The sequence below is a fragment of the Cervus canadensis genome, chromosome 21, assembly GCF_019320065.1.
Source record: "Cervus canadensis isolate Bull #8, Minnesota chromosome 21, ASM1932006v1, whole genome shotgun sequence".
NCBI lineage: Eukaryota > Metazoa > Chordata > Mammalia > Artiodactyla > Cervidae > Cervus > Cervus canadensis.
The window spans coordinates 46,483,885-46,502,824 of NC_057406.1; the positions used below are offsets into that span (position 1 = coordinate 46,483,885).

An 18,940-nucleotide genomic window follows, 5' to 3' on the forward strand; every position below is an offset into this window, starting at 1 on the left:
AACTGGGGTCATTTTGTAAGCTCTTGTGAGCTGGTGCAAGCCGGCTCCAGCAGAGCATCACAGTTGCTCAATCTTACACTGTGGACAAGTACCACTGGTCCTGAGGACCAGCATCAAATTCGGGATCAGAGCCCATTGCCTGTACCAGTGCTCAGTAAATACAAGTGGTGGTGAGAACAGAGATCTACACCTTTCCACCCACATCCACAGCCAGCATCACACATCTGTTCACACATACGCACACACATTTTCTTCTCAGGGTGGATGACAGAACATTTGAATAATGAATACGGGACACTATATATAATACACTTGTGTAAAGCAAACTTCACCACAGAAAGTAACTAAACCCCTTTCTCTGTATAATTTCTGGCCCTTGATCCACTGCTCTTGCTTTGTCTCTCTCTTTGTCGTTTTTGTTTCCCTGTACTGCTGACCACGATTTTCTTTGGCAAGAGCACTGATGGTGTGCTGAAACCAGAGAACACCATATTTCATGTAGGTCAAGGTTATAAATTAAAAGATGCTTGCTCCTTGGGAAAAAAGTTATGACCAACCTAGACAGCATATTAAAAAGCAGAGACATTACCTTGCCAACAAAGATCCATCTAGTCAAAGCTATGGTTTTTTCCAGTAGTCATGTATGGATGCGAGAGTTGGACCATAAAGAAGGCTGAGCATGAAAGAATTGATGCTTTTGAACTGTGGTGTTGGAGAAGATTCTTGAGAGTCCCTTGGACTGCAAGGAGATCCAACCAGTCCATCCTAAAGGAAATCATTCCTGAATATTTATTGGAAGGACTGATGCTGAAGCTGAAGCTCCAATACTTTGGCCACCTGATACAAAGAACTGACTCATCTAAAAAAAACCCTAATGCTGGGAAAGATTGAAGGCAGGAGGAGATAGGGACAACAGAGGATGAGATGGTTGGATGGCATCACCGACTTGATGGACATGAGTTTGAGCAAGCTCCAGGAGTTGCTGATGGACAGGGAAGCCTGGCGTGCTGCAGTCCATGGGGTCACAAAGATTTGGACACGACTGAGCGACTGAACTGAACTGAACTGAAGTGAGGTTATAAACCATTTAAAACACAAACACTCTGCCCTGAGAAGCTTGCTCTTCCTCCTTTTCCTCGAGCTTCCTTTCTTGGCCAAAACATTTACACACGTTCAAGGCATTTCCCAGGGTTGCCCTGGACAAGATTCTGTTTCTTTTCATCACGCCATCATGCCACCTGAAGCCTGATTCTTTTTGTCTCCCTGCTCGATCCTCCTCCCCCAACTGCCCTCTACCTTCTTCACCCAAATTTCCCTCTGCATCCTTTCCCCAGGGGCCTCATACATTGAAGATAAAGTATCTGATCCCATCACCTAAAGCTCCCTGTCTTCCAGACCTGGCTGAGGCTATTTGCACCAACTTTGGTAGGTCAGTTCCAGAAGCTTTATAGTCAGACTTCTCCAAGTTGAACCCCTTAGTCATTTCCTCCTTCCCCACCTCACCCCATCTCACCCCAAATCCCACCTCCTGCCATACTCTTGTCCCATGCAGGCCACATCCCCAACAGTCTGCAGTGCAAATAACAATCATTGCTGGCAGAATCAGCACGGACAAAATCTGATGCTTAACGACTTCAAAGCATTTTTATAGTACAGCAAATCCCATTACCATGCAACAAAGAACAGCTAATTGTTAAGAATTAATAATGAGAAGTAAGTATAGATAATGGTTTAGCTGACACTGTCATATTTTAATACACTATGTCCTGAAATATTTGCGCCTTTGGGTTGTGAATGTTCTATTTTTGTCACTAATAGGCCTATAGAAGCCTTGTGGAAATGAGAAGTTTCCTCAAAGAAAGTTATGCATTCTGAGATTTCTGTGATAAGGGGAAGGGGTCAATGTGCCTGTAGTTTCTGTGCTTCATTAAAATTCTGCTTCCATACTGCATAATGTGAGTAATATTAATTTTCTAAACATTCGTGTACAGCAGCTGCTAACTAATTTCCATAACAGTGCTCCTATTCTACAGGCATTTTAAAGAGGGGGAAGGAAAAAAATAAATAAATAAAGAGGGGGAAGGAGATGACTGCTGACTGTCTGCCAAGCAGAAAGGCTTATCCTAACCTCCTCTGAATCATTCCAGGCCAAGAAAGGGACCACATTAGAAATGCCATCTCTCCACCCATGAAGACATCTAGGATTCGACAAGCTGCCTGGGTCCCAGGGCTGACACACCTGGAATAAACTGTGGGCTTATTCCAGGGCTGCATCTTTCCCCTAACACTTCTGTAATGGCCCAGTTCGTGTAACCTAGACTGGCTACTAATCCAGGCATGTCTGAGACTGAATACCACCAGCTTCCCCTCCCATCCTGGTCCCCACGAGACAGGCTGCGGTTACAGCAGTCCAAGCTGGCACTCATGGACGCCATGCTTTCGGGACTTGCCTCAGGGCATCCTCCACCAAATCTCCTCCAGAAAACACAGGGATACCTGGGCATAGTCAGAATATAATTTGAAGAGTTTTCATTATATGTTGATACATTCTCAGATTGGACTTCTGTTTTCTGCCAAGATGAAGAACAACTAGTGTCATGAACGTGAACAAGTAGATCTCCCCTGACTCTCTCCATCAGTCCTGTCCTTTTGGACAGTGACCTCCAACCATTTTCACACCAGGTACCAGATTCATGGAACACAATCTTTCCACAGATCAGGGGCAGGGAGGGAGATGGTTTGGGGATGATTGAAGCATTTTACACTAATAAGTGTAAAATTATAAATTATAATTTTAAAGTATAATTTTAAAGTATTTATAATTTATAAATTATAAAGTACACTTTATTTCAATTATTATTATTACATCAGTTCCATATCAGATCATCAGGCATTGGATCTTGGAGGCTAGGGACCTCTGCTTTTGGCGATATCATCCAGTGTTGCATCCATCACCTTTGCAACCCATCTTTGCCTTCATACTCCAGCCCCAACTTGTCTCTCTAACCCTACCTTCCACTTCTCTTTCCCACGTGCTCAGCAATCCCACCACATTGGTCTACTTGACCACTCCTCCTACAAAACATATCCAGTCACTCCTCCAAGTCTTTTCTTAAGTTGTCATCTCTGGCTAGATAACCTACCCTTTGGAATCCCAGTAAAACTTTACTTTTTATCTTTTTAGAATCACACAAAGCTGCTCCCCTCCATCTTCAAACTGTCCCAGCTTTCGTCCTTACCCAGCACCTGAGACGTGTCATGATGCTGGCTGGTGGCTGGAGTGGCTGGTTGGTCAGTGACGTGCAGATCTGTTTCCTTTGCATCTCTGTGATGCTTAGAGTCAATGAGCTGGGTTTTATCCATCTTCATATACACTGTGCTCATAATACCACAGGCACTAAAGAAATTCTTGTTGAATGGAATTTATCCTCAAAATGAGCCTGCACAGGATATGTAGAAATAGGTGACCACAAATTTTGTCAAGTCATATACAAACATAATTAGAGCCAGATGAGGGAAAACTAAACTTGCTTCTATTCTGTATGTCTCCCACCCAAAAACTGGCTACTGTTTATCAATCAATTATCATCCATAGAGATGAGCCAGTGTGGGCGCTCCAGAGAAATAGAACCAAGAGCGTTGTTGTTGTTGCTCGGTCACTAAGTCGTGTCCAGCTCTCTGTGAGCACAGGGACTGCAGCACACCAGACTCCTCAGTCCTTCATTGTCTCCTGGAATTTGCTCAAATTAAAGAGATTTGTTTTAAAGAATTGACTCATGCAGTGATGGAGGCTGAAAAGCCCCACGATCTGAAGACCCAGAAACACAAGTGGTGTAGTTCCAGTCTGAGTCCAAAGGCCTGATAACTGGAGAACTAATGGTATAAATTCCAGTCCAAGCCTGGAGGCCTGAGAACGAGGAGCGTCCATCGTGTAAGTCACAGTCCAAAGGCTGGAGAAGACCAGTGTCCAGCTCAAGCTGTCAGAGAGAGGGAGAGTGAATTCCCCTTTCCTCCACTTTCTTGTTCTATTCAGGTTCTCAACAGATGGGAAGAGAACCACCTGGGGAAGGCATCTCCCTTACTTACTTCCCCAGCACAAATGCCAATCTGATCCAGAAACATCCTCACAGGCACACGCAGTAATATTTGTGTCAAATACCTGTGCACCTATGACTGAGTCAAGTTGTGCATACATACTCAGTCGCTCAATCATGTCCAACTCTTTGTGACCCCATGGACTGTAGCCTGCCAGGCTCCTCTGTTCATGGGATTTCTCAGGCAAGGATACTGGAGTGGGTTGCCAGCTCCATCTCCAGGGGATCTTCCTAACCCAAGGATCAAACCCATATCTGCATTGGCAGGTGGCTTCTTTATCACTGTGCCACATAGAATTAATCATCGGAGCAAGTGTAATCCTCACCAACAACCCTACAAGATGTGTACTATTATTTCTGCTCCATTTTACAGATTACGGACTGAAGAATCAGCGAGGGGAAGTCACTGAGCCTAAGCCACACAGCTAGTTAGCGGCCCAGCTAGTGAGGGACTCCAACCCAAGTCGGGGCAGCTCCACAGTCTGCGGCTCTGCCGTCCCCTCTCCTAACTCAGCACAAAAAGGCTGCCCCTGCTGCCTCACTTCACAAAGCAGTCCAAAGGAAGAATTAGGAAAGCAGCTAAGAGGGCTTGCTACTTTCCATGGTATCTACTTCTCAGGGTAGTGTGGACAGAACCCAACCAACATAGATAAATGTTGAATGGATGCTGTTGCTAGAGAAAGGCCATCATGGAGGTTCATACATGGCCCCCTGGACCCCAGGAGAAGAGGCCTCTATATTTACGCCGGACATCTTCCCTCATGTTCTCTCTTCTGCCTTCCTGACCCGTCCTCCACACCCTCCTGAGTTGGCTCCACTACTCTCATTCTGCTCTCGTTACCATGAAATTGTTCCTCCCCCCTTTCATATTTCAACATTTACACAGTCAGTCCCCAGAGTCTCTGCCTTCTCAAAAACTGTCAAACTCATCTGAGATACAAAATTGAAACAATAAACCAAAATGAGGATGCAACTCAATAGTGAAAACTCCACATGTGACAACACTCAGAAATGCAAAATCAGTTCCCAAGTCTGCTATCATTGAGGATTCTATGACTAAAGGTTTTTGCCTTAATTCTAAATTTGGTACTGGCCTCAGCACACACTAAAATGGGCAGGGACTTTCTGCAAACGATCTCTCTTGGAAGCCAAAGAAGTAACTGATGTTAATCTCAACATGGGAGCTTCAAAGTCATCAACAGAGTTGGAACAAGACTAAGTTCCAAGTAATAAAAGTGAGAGATGAATGCCAAAGTCTTTTGGTGCAATCTCTATCAGTCTTGACCATTGAGAGGTGAAGGATTATTCTATTTTTTTAACTGACTGCCTTTTTAGAGTACATAAACTATTACCTACTTCTTTATTTGGCCTCATCAGGTCTTCGTTGCGGCATGCAGGATCTTTGATGCACCATGTGGGGTCTCACAACGCAGCGCACAGGGCCTGTCTAATTGTGGCATGCAGGCTCTCTAAATGTGGCATGCGTGCTCCTGAGCACTAAGGCTCAGTAGCTGTGGCGAGTAGGTTTAGTTACCCTGCAGCATGTGAGATTGTATTTCCCTGACCAGGGATCAAGCCCACACCCCCGGCATTGCAAGGAAAACTCTTACTGGACCCTCAGGGAAGTCCTGGGAATACATAGAATTTAAACACCCATTCAAAAAGCACTTCAATATGAGTGAGAAAGGGTCAAAAGCTAAAGAAAGTGGGCTCACGATTCAAATGATCAGGCATTTCCTTGACCGAAAAGTTTCGTGAAGAAGAGATGGGTCATAATCACATAGACTGTAAAAGCGAGTAGCTCAGGGGGTCTTGAAAGAATTTCCTCAACCCAAAAAGGTTCTCTAGCCATAGGCCCCAGGGTAGACACTCAATATATGTTTGCTGAATGAACAAATGAACTTATGGGAAAAAATTAAATATATTTCAATTTTATAAATTAGATTTAAATTTTTAAATGTTTAAATTTTAATATAAATTATAAATTGTATTGTGTATAAAATAATCAGTTACTATAGTAACATTTTTCAAAATCTTCCAACAGTTTATTAAGCATTCATACATACCTAGACAGAAGGAACATTAGGATGACAACTGAATATGTTCTTCAAGTTCTGCTCAACAAAAGGGCTCTGAGAACTCACTGTGTCCCCAGGGGCCACACACAAGACCAAGGGGGATGCAGAAGCAAAGTGGAGGTGGTCCACTTCAGCCGCTGGGGTTGCCGTCTAGTGGGCGATGGTGCCTCCAGCAGAAGTGGCAGCAGTCCACCCTGGGTGGCCAGTGAACAGCCCCGCCTCATTACCCCTCACAGGGCCTTGTATTTCACCAGTGAAGATTCATGCCTCCAGATCTTGAAGGTTAGCTGAGTTTCTTAATAAAGGTTAAGTGAGTACCTTGGGGTGGGTACCTTCTTAAGCCATCATCACCTGCGACTGGGCCCGAGCGTCGGATCACAGCCAGCAGAGAGCATGCTGGGTAGAAGACAGAAGAGCAGGAGGGTTTCAGGATGAAGACACAGACAGGACGCACCTGAGGGCACCACTGATTTACTTTATTTGCAGTGTCCTCAGTCTTCCCTTTCCTTAACCACTCGAGGCTGGCACAGAAAAGTCATACAAAACTACACCCCTCCAGTGAAATGCCTTTTCCATTCCTTATCGCTGGGTTTCTAGGCTCCACACCCTGCATTTTATATTCCAAGCCAGTTCCAATAATAACAGGCCATGCTCCCCGGATGCTTAATCTGTGCCAGCTAGTATCCTAAGAGCTATACAAGAATTATCTCATTTAAGTCTCACAACCATGCTACCCTTATTGTACAGCTAAGAAAACGGAGGGTCAGAGAAGTTAAGTAACTTGTTAAAATCACCTAGCTTCATAGAGCAAAGCCAGGATTTTAATTTAAGTCCAACTCCAGACCCAAAGTTCTTAATCTCATTACTACAATGCCTCATAACTTAGGCTGAAATTACTACAACAGCTCTATTAGACAGACTTACGAAGCAATGGTCGCATTCTAACCTAGATTCAAGGTCCAGTTCCTCTGAGGAACCATGAACCTTAGTGTTCTTATCTGTAAAAAGAGAGTTAAGAAAATCTCCTGTGAGATCAAATGAGGACTCAATGAGCTCACAAAGAAAGTGTTTGGCCAGAGTATTTCGTAAATAGCAGCTATAAGGCACAGACTTCCTGCCTGTGCTTCTTTGCTCTGGTAATGTTCCTGCTGGCTTCTAGGGGTTGCTCAAGCCTCCACTCGCTGACCCTCCTGCCATGGAGTTGTCAGGGCTGTCAGCCTGACTGCACTCAAATCTCCCAGCTATAAATACACACATGCATACATATGCATGTTACTTTCGATATACATGTGTGTGCACATCTGCATACATATGTATACTTACATATGTGTGTATATATAAATACATGTCCAAGGGCAGGGCCTGGACATGTGTTCTAGAGTCATCCAAGTCACTAACATACAGCAGGGTTAAAAGCCACAGCAAGGACGTCCTTGGTGGTCAGGTGGTTAAGAATACACCCGCCAATGCAGGGCAAGCGGGTTCCATCCCTGGTTAGGGAACTAAGATCCCACACGTGAGTACCCTGCCGAGTCACTTACTGCAATTATGTCTGACTCTGCCGCCCTATGGACCGTAACCCACCAGGCTCCTCAGTGCATGGAATTCTCCAGGCAAGGATACTGGAGTGGGCTGCCATTCCCTCCTCCAGGAGACCTTCCCACTCAGGGATCGAACCCGCATCTCTTACGTCTCCTACACTGGCAGGTGGGTTCTTTGCCACCAGCACCACCTGGGAAGACCCACATACCGTGGGGCAACTAAGCCCGCATGCCGCGACTACGGAAGCCCATGTGCCCAGAGAAGCTGCCCCAACGAGAAGCCCACCCACTGCAACAAAGTATAGCCCCCGCTCTCCGCAGCTAGACAGAGCCTGAGTGCGGCAACGAAGATCCAGCAAGCCAAAAATGAATGTAAAAAGCCACTGCTAGAAAGGGCTAATGACATTTTGGAGTTGAAGCAACAAGGAAATGGATGTTACTGAGCAAGAAGTTTAAAAGTTAACTAGAAATTGAAAATTCTAGTGTCCAAGTGGCAAGCGTCCCAGTTCAGAATCTGTTCTTCAGCTCTCCATTGTAGACTCTCCCTCTCTATAGGAGCCATCTCTTGGCTTATCTGTAAAAATTCTAGCCATACTTGGGCCCTGGACCCTGAGCTTGACTCTGACCGCAAGTACTACCCTTCTAGACTCCCTGACATGAGGCCCTGATGACTACTGAAACATGACCCTGACCTTGGTGCTATCTTCAGCGAAGCTTGGTTAGAGGTTGAAGCAGTCCTCAGATACCATGACCTCCCCACCACAAAGACCTTCCAGCATCAGCCCTAAGCAGGCAGGACAGGTGTCCCACTTCTGTCCACCCCACAAGCATGACAAAGACCAGATCTATCTTGCTTCAAGTAAAGTCCCTTTAAGTCCTAGGCTGAGACAAGACTCTTAGAACCAGGATCTCTTTCCCCAAAAGCAAAAATAAACATATATTCGGCTTTGTTGATGACTGTTGCAGGCTGATCACACACAATTCAAACTTCTGTCCTTGTCCACCCTGAGTGCAGCTGATAAGGCCGTTCGGCTGCCCCAGTGGGCCTGCAGTCTTTATAACACAGGATTCAAATACTCCCTCCCCTACTGCCTCTCCAGATTTTCAGTTCCTCATTCATTATTCTCCCAAATTATAAAAAACCATAGAGAAAAGTTTGCTCACTACCCACCCTGCTCTGAATTAGGGATCTAAGCAGTTAATAAATTATCTGGTTAAGAGCCTCACTTTTTTTCATAAGAGGTGAAATATTCCCTCTACCCATTACTCACATACTTGTCACTCAAAGGGGACTGAGCACATATTCACCAGATTTGGCAACATTTCACTCTGAGACTGAAAACAAACATGATAAATTTCTCCCCCAAAGAAAATGTTGGTGATATGTATAGGCCACCGAAAATGAGAATGTTACGACTTTAGTGCTGGGATAACATATGGTAGTAATTATATTAACAAGGGAAATTACATCCCTTTTCAGCAATTTCAGCTCATACCACCCACATGAATAGTGGGCAGAAGCAAAAATGCTGAAATGGCGCTAGTCATATAGAGGGAGCAATATTTGCTGAATTTAGAATCTGCTTTAATCACTTTTTTAATCTATTGAGCTCCTACTATGTGCCAAGCACCATGTGAGCACAGTGGAGAATGAATGCGATGTAGCCTGTGATCTTAAGATGCTCACTGAGTAATAAAGGATTTTAGCTATGTACATAAATCACTGTAATGCCAGGGAGGAAGTGAGAGATGACAAGAGGGTACAGATAGAGTTCTGCAGGGTTTGAAAAAAGGAAGCTATCACTTCTAGATAAAGCACTGATGAAGACCTGGCTTGCCCAGAAAGCAACCAGACACCCAGGAGGTGAGGAGTAAGCAGCAGCCCACAGTTTCCAGCATTGAGATAAACTGCAGCCAATTGACCCTGGAAATTCTGCCACTGACCTGGCCCCAGAAAATATTCACCAGCAGCCTCCATAACCGGATAACCATGGAAGCAAACCCCATATCCCATGGCTCCAGAAATCCTTCTAAAAACTCTTCTGCCAAGAACTTATAAATGTGTGGATTAATGAAATATAAATAGGGATTAAAAGCATGAGTAAAACTCTGTAATTCATTTTGAAATTTTATTGGAATCAAATTTGAGATACTCATTCTGTTTATCTCTACCAATCTGATTAGCTTTTGTTTCCTTTCTCCCATATACAAGAAGGTATAGAGGATTCGAAGAGAAATAACACACAACCAGACCCTGAGGTGTCTTGGAATCTCATATGCGAGAGGAACACTTACAAAATAATTGTAAAAATGATCTGCTGTTTCATCAACTTGAGCTGGTGGAAAAAATAATTTTGAAACAGACAGACTTACGTTGAATTCCTAGTTTGTAGCCTACCAGCTCTGTGACCTAAAAAAGAATTATTGACTCTTTCTCTAGGTTAACATTCATTTATCTGTAACTGTTCAAATCACAGGGCTGTGCTGAGGATTAAATAATACAATATTGTGAAAACATTTTGTCTAATGCCTACAAACGTCTAATGAATCTGTAGAATAACATGCATCAGAAAGCTTCTGTGTGTCAGAAGGCTTTTTCTTTTTAATGTTTAAAGAAAAGAATCTTAATTACTATGGTGTACACCTGAAACTTGCAAGCTGCAATTCATGGGGTCGCAAAGAGTCAGACATGACTAAGCGACTGAACTGAACTGAACTGAACACCTGAAACTAACAGAATATTGTAAAGCCATTATATGCCAATAAACTTTTTTAATTAAAAATAAATAAGTGAAAAAAAAAAAAACTAAAATAATCTTCAAAGAAAGCTCATTTTGAAGTTGGAGGGAACAGGAGGAAGCGGAGCACCAAAGAATTGATGCTTTTGAACTGTGGTGTTGGAGAAGACTCTTGAGAGTCCCTTGGACTGAAAGAAGATCCAGCCAGTCCATCCTAAAGGAAATCAACCCTGAATATTCACTGGAAGGACTGATGCTGAAACTGAAACTCCAATACTTTGGCCACCTCATGCAAAGAGTTGACTCACTGGAAAAGACCCTGATGCTGGGAGGGGTTGGGGGCAGAAGGAGAAGGGGACGACAGAGGATAAGATGGTTGGATGGCATAACCAACATGATGGACGTGAGTCTGGGTGGACTCCGGGAGTTGGTGATGGACAGAGAGGCCTGGCGTGCTGCAGTTCATGGGGTCACAAACAGTCGGACACGACTGAGTGACTGAACTGAACTGAAGAATTTTGTATATGAAAACACTTGACTTACAGAGTCACTCTAGACAAATCAGTACTTTAACACACATAACCTCCAAAACACCAACCTATGTAATCAAAACTCCATTGGTGCCCAAGACAAAGGACATACACATGGCAGAGGAGGACAGTTCTTCCAGATCATAGAAAAAGGAGAGCTGTGAAAAGTCAGCATAATATTTATACCATAATTTTTTTTAATTCAGATAAAAATTTTCCTATGAATATTAAAGCAAAAAATGCCGTAATATATTGGGAAACAGAATACAGAAGCATAATAAAGGAATAAAATAACACATTTCAGTGGAGTTTACCCTAGAATTGCAAAGAATTATAGGATTAAATACCAGGAAATTTATAAATACCAGTATTTATAAAATTACTTAAAGTAAGGATAAAAATTAAAATTTAAGGAAATAGTAAAATCACTTAAAGGACAAAAAGAGAAATACATTGCAATTTCCACAGGTACTAAAGCCATCTAATGAAATTTAATATCTATTACTAAGTTTTAAATAAAAAATGATAGTGTGAATAGATACTTCATTAACAAGGCAAATATATAAATATATGCAGCAACCTAAAAGTTATCACAATTAATGGGGAAATACTAGAAGATTCCCATTAAAGTCTAGAACAAGTTCACTTGTGTCACTAATACTTCATATTACCCTGGAGCATCTAGGTAGTTAATAAAATTTGGTACCTGAAAAAAAGAGAGAAAATCATATAAGGAGAAAGTAAAAGCATTATGACTCATAATTTTTAAAAGGGATGATAGCCTAGAAACTCAATAAAATCAACTGAGAAACTAATTTCTTAGTATTAGTAACAAAAAGAATTGAATAATGAATTAACTCAAAAAAAGTAATATGTGGAAAGAAATAATCTTCATGTATACATGTAACAATTAGAAGAAATAAAAGACCCTAATTTACATGAGTACCAAAAAATGTAAAATACATATGAATAAATTTAACAAGAAAAGTGCAGAAGTTATACAAAACAATTTTAAAGTGCTTTAATATCATTGCAAAGAAATAGAGGAAAACAACAGAATGGGAAAGACTAGAGATCTCTTCACGAAAATTAGAGATACCAAGGGAACATTTCATGCAAAGATGAGCTCAATAAAGTGGAGAAATGGTATGGACCTAACAGAATCAGAAGATATTAAGAAGAGGTAGCAAGAATACACAGAAGAACTATAAAAAAAATCTTCACAGCCCAGATAATCATGATAGTGTGATCACTCACCTAGAGCTAGACATCCTGGAATGCAAAGTCAAGTGGGCCTTAGGAAGGATCACTACAAACAATGCTAGTGGAAGTGATGGAATTCCAGTTGAGCTATTTCAAATCCTAAAAGGTGATGCTGTGAAAGTGCTGCACTCAATATGCCAGCAAATTTGGAAAACTCAGCAGTGACCACGGGGCTGGAAAAGGTCAGTTTTCACTCCAATCCCAAAGAAAGGCAATACCAAAGAATGCTCAAACTACCACACAATTGCACTCATCTCACACACTAGTAAAGTAATGCTCAAAATTCTCCAAGCCAGGCTTCAACAGTACGTGACCTGTGAACTTCAAGATGTTCAAGCTGGTTTTAGAAAAGGCAGAGGAACAAGAGATCAAATTGCCAACATCCACTGGATCATCAAAAAAGCAAGAGAGTTACAGAAAAACATCTATTTCTGCTTTATTGACTATGCCAAAGCCTTTGACTGTGTGGATCACAACAAACTGTGGAAAATTCTGAAAGAGATGGGAATACCAGACTACCTGACCTGCCTCCTGAGAAATTTGTATGCAGGTCAGGAAGCAACGGTTAGAACTGGACATGGAACAACAGACTGGTTCCAAATAGGAAAAGGAGTACGTCAAGGCTGTATATTGTCACCCTGCTTATTTAACATATATGCAGAGAACATCATGAGAAACGCTGGGCTGGAGGAAGCACAAGTTGCAATCAAGATTGCCGGGAGAAATATCAATAACCTCAGATATGCAGATGACACCACCCTTATGGCAGAAAGTGAAGAGGAACTAAAAAGCCTCTTGATGAAAGAGAAAGAGGAGAGTGAAAAAGTTGGTTTAAAGCTCAACATTCAGAAACCTAAGATCATGGCATCCGGTCCCATCACTTCATTGCAAATAGATAGAAAAACAATGGAAACAATGACAGACTTTATTTTTTTTGGACTACAAAATCACTGCAGATGGTGACTGCAGCCATGAAATTAAAAGATGCTTACTCCTTGGAAGAAAAGTTATGACCAACCTTGATAGAATATTAAAAAGCAGAGACATTACTTTGTCAACAAAGGTCTGTCTAGTCAAGGCTATGGTTTTCCCAGCAATCATGTATGGATGTGAGAGTTGGACTATAAAGAAAGCTGAGCGCCAAAGAATTCATGCTTTTGAACTGTGGTATTGGAGAAGACTTTTGAGAGTCCCTTGGAGTGCAAGGAGATCCAGCCTGTCAATCCTAAAGGAAATCAGTCCTGAATATTCACTAGAAGGACTGATGCTGAAGCTGAAACTCCAATACTTTGGCTACCTGATGCAAAGAGCTGACTCATTTGAAAAGACCCTGATGCTGGGAAAGATTGAAGGAGCAAGGAGAAGGGGATGACAGAGGATGAGATGGTTGGATGGCATCACGGAGTCAACGGGCATGAGCTTGAGTAAACTCCCGGAGTTGGTGATGGACAGGGAGGCCTGGCATGCTGCAGTCCATGGGGTCACAAAGAGTTGGACACAACTGAGTGATAGAACAAACTCCCACAAAAAATTATTTAAGCTAATGGAAAGACATTCCACATTTTTGCAGAAAGTTTTATCATCTTAAAGCTGTAAGTTTTCGTTAGTTTAACCATTTGCACAAATCCAAAGTCTACCAAGGGGATTACTTTTGGAACTAAAAGAATTTATTCTAGTCCATAAAAGGAAAAAAAAAAAAAAAACAAGAATAGTACAGAAGTTTGGTGGAAAAAATTTATAACGTGAGATTGTCATTGTTTTTGTTTAGTCACTCAATCATGCCCAGCTCTTTGCAAATGGACTATAGCCCACCAGGCTCCTTTGTCCATGGAATTTCCCAAGCAAGAATCCAGAGTGGGCTGCCATTTCCTTCTCCAGGGGATCTTCCCAACCAAAGGATTGAACCCACATCTCCTGCGTTAGCAGGCATATTCTTTACCACTGAGTCACCAGGGAAGCCCAATATGAGATTAGCCCTACAAAATATTAAAATGCAGAATAAAGTTACAATAATTAAATAATATGATACAAGTCATAATATGAATATGCAAACAGATAAAATAAAACAGTCTAGAAGCCCCTTAAAAAGACTCAAATATATATTTAAATTTAAATACACTGAAGATAATATTTCAAATTGGATAGTTCAAATGTTACTTTAAAGATAAAATATTGTTATATTATTGGAACATCAGACTATCCATTGGAGAAAAATATTGACTACTTGCCTCACAATATCCATAAAAATAAATCCCAAATAGATCAAAGATTTAAAGGTGAAAATAAAACCTTAAAAAATAAAGAAGACATGAGGAGCATTTATTTTTTTATTTTCAAGTTGGAAAGGCCTTTAAAGTAATATTTTTTTAAATCCCAGTGGTCATAAATAAATTATTAATAAATTTCACTACATAAGAATGTCTTAAATCTCTGTATATAATAGCAGAAAAACAAAGCAAAAAGAAAAAGAAAAATCCTGGGGAAAACATTGCAATTCGGCAATATCTGTCAAAAATTAAAATGCCTGCTGTCTGTCAGAAATTAAAATGCCTACTATACCCTTTGATAAAATTGATTTCCAAGGAATTCATCCTGCAGACTCTATAAATAAAATATATTCAGAGATAGTCCCTTCAGTATGAAATATTTGACATGGTCAAAAAAAGGCCCCTTTTGATGGTTTGAGAAGGTTCTATTTATCACACCCACACAATGGATTTATTAAAGAGTATGGGAACACATTTGTCACACAGCATCTGGCACTTAGCCCGGGATAATGCAAATTGTACCTCTAAACATCTGTTCACATTCTTAATGCCATTCAGTTCCCAAGAAAAAGCTCCACATTTCTTGCCCTATGTCTTCAAATGAAAGGTGACTCTATCCAAATATACTAGAAATTTGTGGGCTGTGCCATTGCCAGTATCAGAAATGACCACTGCCTTGGGGAATAGAAATGGTATAGGCTACAGAAGCATTTCCTAAGGGCAAAGACTAATAACTTAAATGTTCCTCTCAGATGGCAAGAATGCAATTGTTGTTGCCGTGTCCAACTCTTCGAGACCCCACTGACTGAATGACACCAGGCTTCCCTGTCCTTCACAATCTCCCAGAGCTTGCTCAAACTTATGTCCACAGAGTCAGTGAGGCCATCCAACCATCTCATCCTCTGTCGTCCCCTTCTCCTCCTGCCTTCAGTCTTTCCCAGCATCAGGGTTTTTCTAATGAGTCAGCTCTTCGAATCAGGTGGCCAAAGTATTGGAGCTTCAGCTTCAGCATCAGTCCTTCCAATGAATATTCAGGGTTGATTTCCTTTAGGATTGACTGGTTTGATCTTCCTGCAGTCCAAGGGACTCTCAAGAGTCTTCTCCAACACCACAGTTCAAAAGCGTCAACTCTTCGGCAGTCAGCCTTCTTTATGGTTCAGCTCTCATGTCCATACATGACTACTGGAAAAACCATAGCCTTGACTATATGGACCTTGGTCAGCAAAGTAATGTCTCTGCTTCTTAATTCATTCTCTAGATTTGTCATAACTTTTCTTCCATGGAGCAAGCATCTTTTAATTCCATGGCTGCAGTCACCATCTGCAGTGATTTTGGAGCCCAAGAAAATAAAATTAGTCACTATTTCCATTGTTTCTCCATCTATTTGACATGAAGTAATGGGATCAGATGCCATGATCTTCGTTTTTTAAATGCTGAGTTTTTAGCCAGCTTTTTCACTCTCCTCTTTCACTTTCATCAAGAGGCTCTTTAGTTCCTCTTTCTGCCATAAGGATGGTATTGTCTGCATATCTGAGGTTATTGATATTTCTCCTGGTAATCTTGATTCCAGCTTGTATTTCATCTAGTCCAGCATTTCGCATGATGTACTCTGTATATAAGTTAAATAAGCAGGGTGACAATAAACATCCTTGATGTACTGCTCTCCCAATTTGGAACCAGTCGACTGTTCCATGTCCAGTTCTAACTGTTGCTTCTTGATCTGCATACAGGTTTCTCAGGAGGCAGGTCAGGTAGTCTGGTATTCCCATCTCTTTAAGAATTTTCCACAGTTTGTTGTGATCAACACAGTCAAAGGCTTTAGGGTAGTCAAGAAGCAGAAGCTTTTCTAGAATACTCTTGCTTTTTCTGTGATCCAACAGTTTGACCCCCGGTTCCTCTGCCTTTTCTTAATCCAGCTTGAACATCTGGAAGTTCTCAGCTCACATACTGTTGAAGCCTAGCTTGGAGGATTTTGAGCATGACCTCGCTAGCATGTGCACCACATGAGTGGAACTGTGTGGTAGTTTAAGCATTCTTGGTATTGCCCTTCTTATGGGATTGGAATGAATACTGACATTTTCCAGTCCTGTGGCCACTGCTAAGTTTTCCAAATTTGCTGGCATATTGAGTGCAGCACTTTCACAGCATCATCTTTTAGTATTTGAAATAGCTCAGCTGGTATTCCATCACCTCCACTAGCTTTGTTAGTAGTGACGTTACCTAAGGACCACTTGAATTTGGACTCGAGGATGTCTGGTTCTAGGTGAGTGATCACACCATCGTGGTTATCTGGGTCATTAAGATCTTTTTGTATAGTTCTTCTGTGTATTCTTGCGAACTCTTCTGCATATCTTCTGTGTCAGTTAGGTCCATACCATTTCTGTCCATTATTGTGCCCAACTTTGCATGAAATGTTCGCTTGATATCTCATTTTCTTGAAGAGATCTCTAGTCTTTCTTATCTCTCCTTGCTATTCTTTGGAACACTGCATTCAGATGGATATATCTTTCCTTTTCTCCTTTGCCTTTTGCTTCTCTTCTCAGCTGAGTAAGGCCTCCTCAGACAACCATTTTGCCTTTTTGGATCTTTTTCTTGGGGATAATTTTGATCACTGCCTCCTGTACAATATTATGAACCTCCCTCCATAGTTCTTCAGGCACTCTATGAGATCTAATCCTTTGACTCTATTTGTCACTTCCGCTGTATAATCATAAGGGATCTGATTTGGGTAGATTCCTGCATCTTTTTTACAATGAAGCTGATCATACATTTTCTTGCTTCCTGTGCTTTGTTTTATTTTAATGTTTGAATTGTGATTCCACTTCCGGTGTCCACAGAAGTTGCTAACAGTAATTGGTTGAGGAACGTTACCCAGTGTAAACAACTAATAATTCTTCTAATCATGGAATGATACAGATTCCTTACAACTTGGCCCCTGGATGGACTTTGAACACCAGAACCAAAAAAGCTTTAAATGAGTTTTAATTTAAATTAAAATACTTTACTAACACAAAATCATCATTTGATTAATTACATTTATAATTAAAATATTAAATGAGATCAATTAATTTCAAAAAATTAATATACAATAAATTTATCTATATTCAAGTTTTTATTTTTGACATTCAGTCATCAAATTTTCCTTTTGCCTTTGCATTCAGTGGTTATTTTAAAAGAAAGCTTTTCAAAGACATAAAAATTAATATTTTATACTCGTATTGATTTATATTTGTATTAGATTTATACTTTTATGCGAACACATTTAAATTTTGTACTCTTTGAATTACATGTTCAATACCAATATTATTATTGATAATTTTGATTAAAATATCTTAAGTAATTTTGCTAAAATGAAAGAAGAAAATAAATTATATAGAGTACATAGATAATGAATCATATTTTTTATTTTTATTATCAATCCAAATATCAGTGTATCACCAGAATACTGTGACATCTGCAATAATTCCAGTTTTTATATTTTGCCAAGTTTCAGTTATATAAGAAATATAACTTTATTCACGTTTTTCTATTTCATGTTATTCATCAAAGTAATAGGGATAGAATTATATTTTAGTTAATAGCTTGTGATTTATAACTTTTAAATATTTAGACACATTGTGTGGAGGTTCCATCTGAATTAATTCCCTGAGCTCCACAAATGTTATGAGAGGGGCCGTATGCAATATTACATATAATAGGAAAAACTTAAGAAATTCTAAACACTCATTAACATGACACTTGCTAAATATTTTATTTCATATGTATAATATTTAAAGGACATATTAAGTGTTTGTATGTGGGTGGAATAAATATTTCACTAATTATCCTTTTGTATACATTGGATTTTGAACTATATACATGTTCCCTTAATTTGGGGGGAGAATGGAATCTAATGACCAAAAAATCTTAACATCCCAGTTCTGATACTATCATCTCAGAAGCAAATACCATCAGATTCTCATAACCATCACTTCTCCTATGCAGTGTCCTAAAACTGGAATTCCCGGTGGGCACGCGTGCATTGTAACAGAGCACTGCCTTGCATACGTCCGGTTCTTTACAGTTAACCACATGCTATCACATGCACAGTGTGGCTCATTCCAGGGACACAGAGAAAATGTCATCATCCCTAACTTACAGATTCAAAGCCTGCCCAAGTTCAAACAGTGCAGAATGGGGTTCACTTTCCACAGCCCACACAGCTGTTATAAAAACAGATTCATGTCGATTTTTTGTACTGCTCTGGAAAGACAGCTCTATTCTGTGGAATAGACAGCAGGTTCACTTCTTTAAGTGGTTGGCATCCTTTACAAATACAGCATCCTCTAAAGCTGAGTTTGTGGCCAGTTCCAAACACACTTTATGAAGCGAAAAAGGAACTGTATTTTCTCTCCCTTATTGTTTATTTTTATGGTGCACTGTCTTTAGT

At 40.7% G+C, this 18,940-nt stretch overlaps 1 protein-coding gene across 9 annotated transcripts in view; it reads right to left on the reverse strand.

The window, feature by feature from the left end:
• The window catches only part of LOC122423898 (HIV Tat-specific factor 1-like), a 326,655-nt gene that overhangs the window by 37,495 nt on the left and 270,220 nt on the right, over window positions 1-18,940 (reverse strand). Inside the window, exon 1 of one of the 9 annotated variants that reach the window (XM_043441366.1) lies at window positions 6,491-6,510. The exons of the other annotated variants lie outside the window; for them this stretch is intronic. The gene's annotated coding sequence lies outside the window, so the exon portion shown is untranslated. Of the gene's footprint in view, window positions 1-6,490; window positions 6,511-18,940 lie in introns of those variants that run through there. 9 annotated transcript variants of the gene reach the window in all.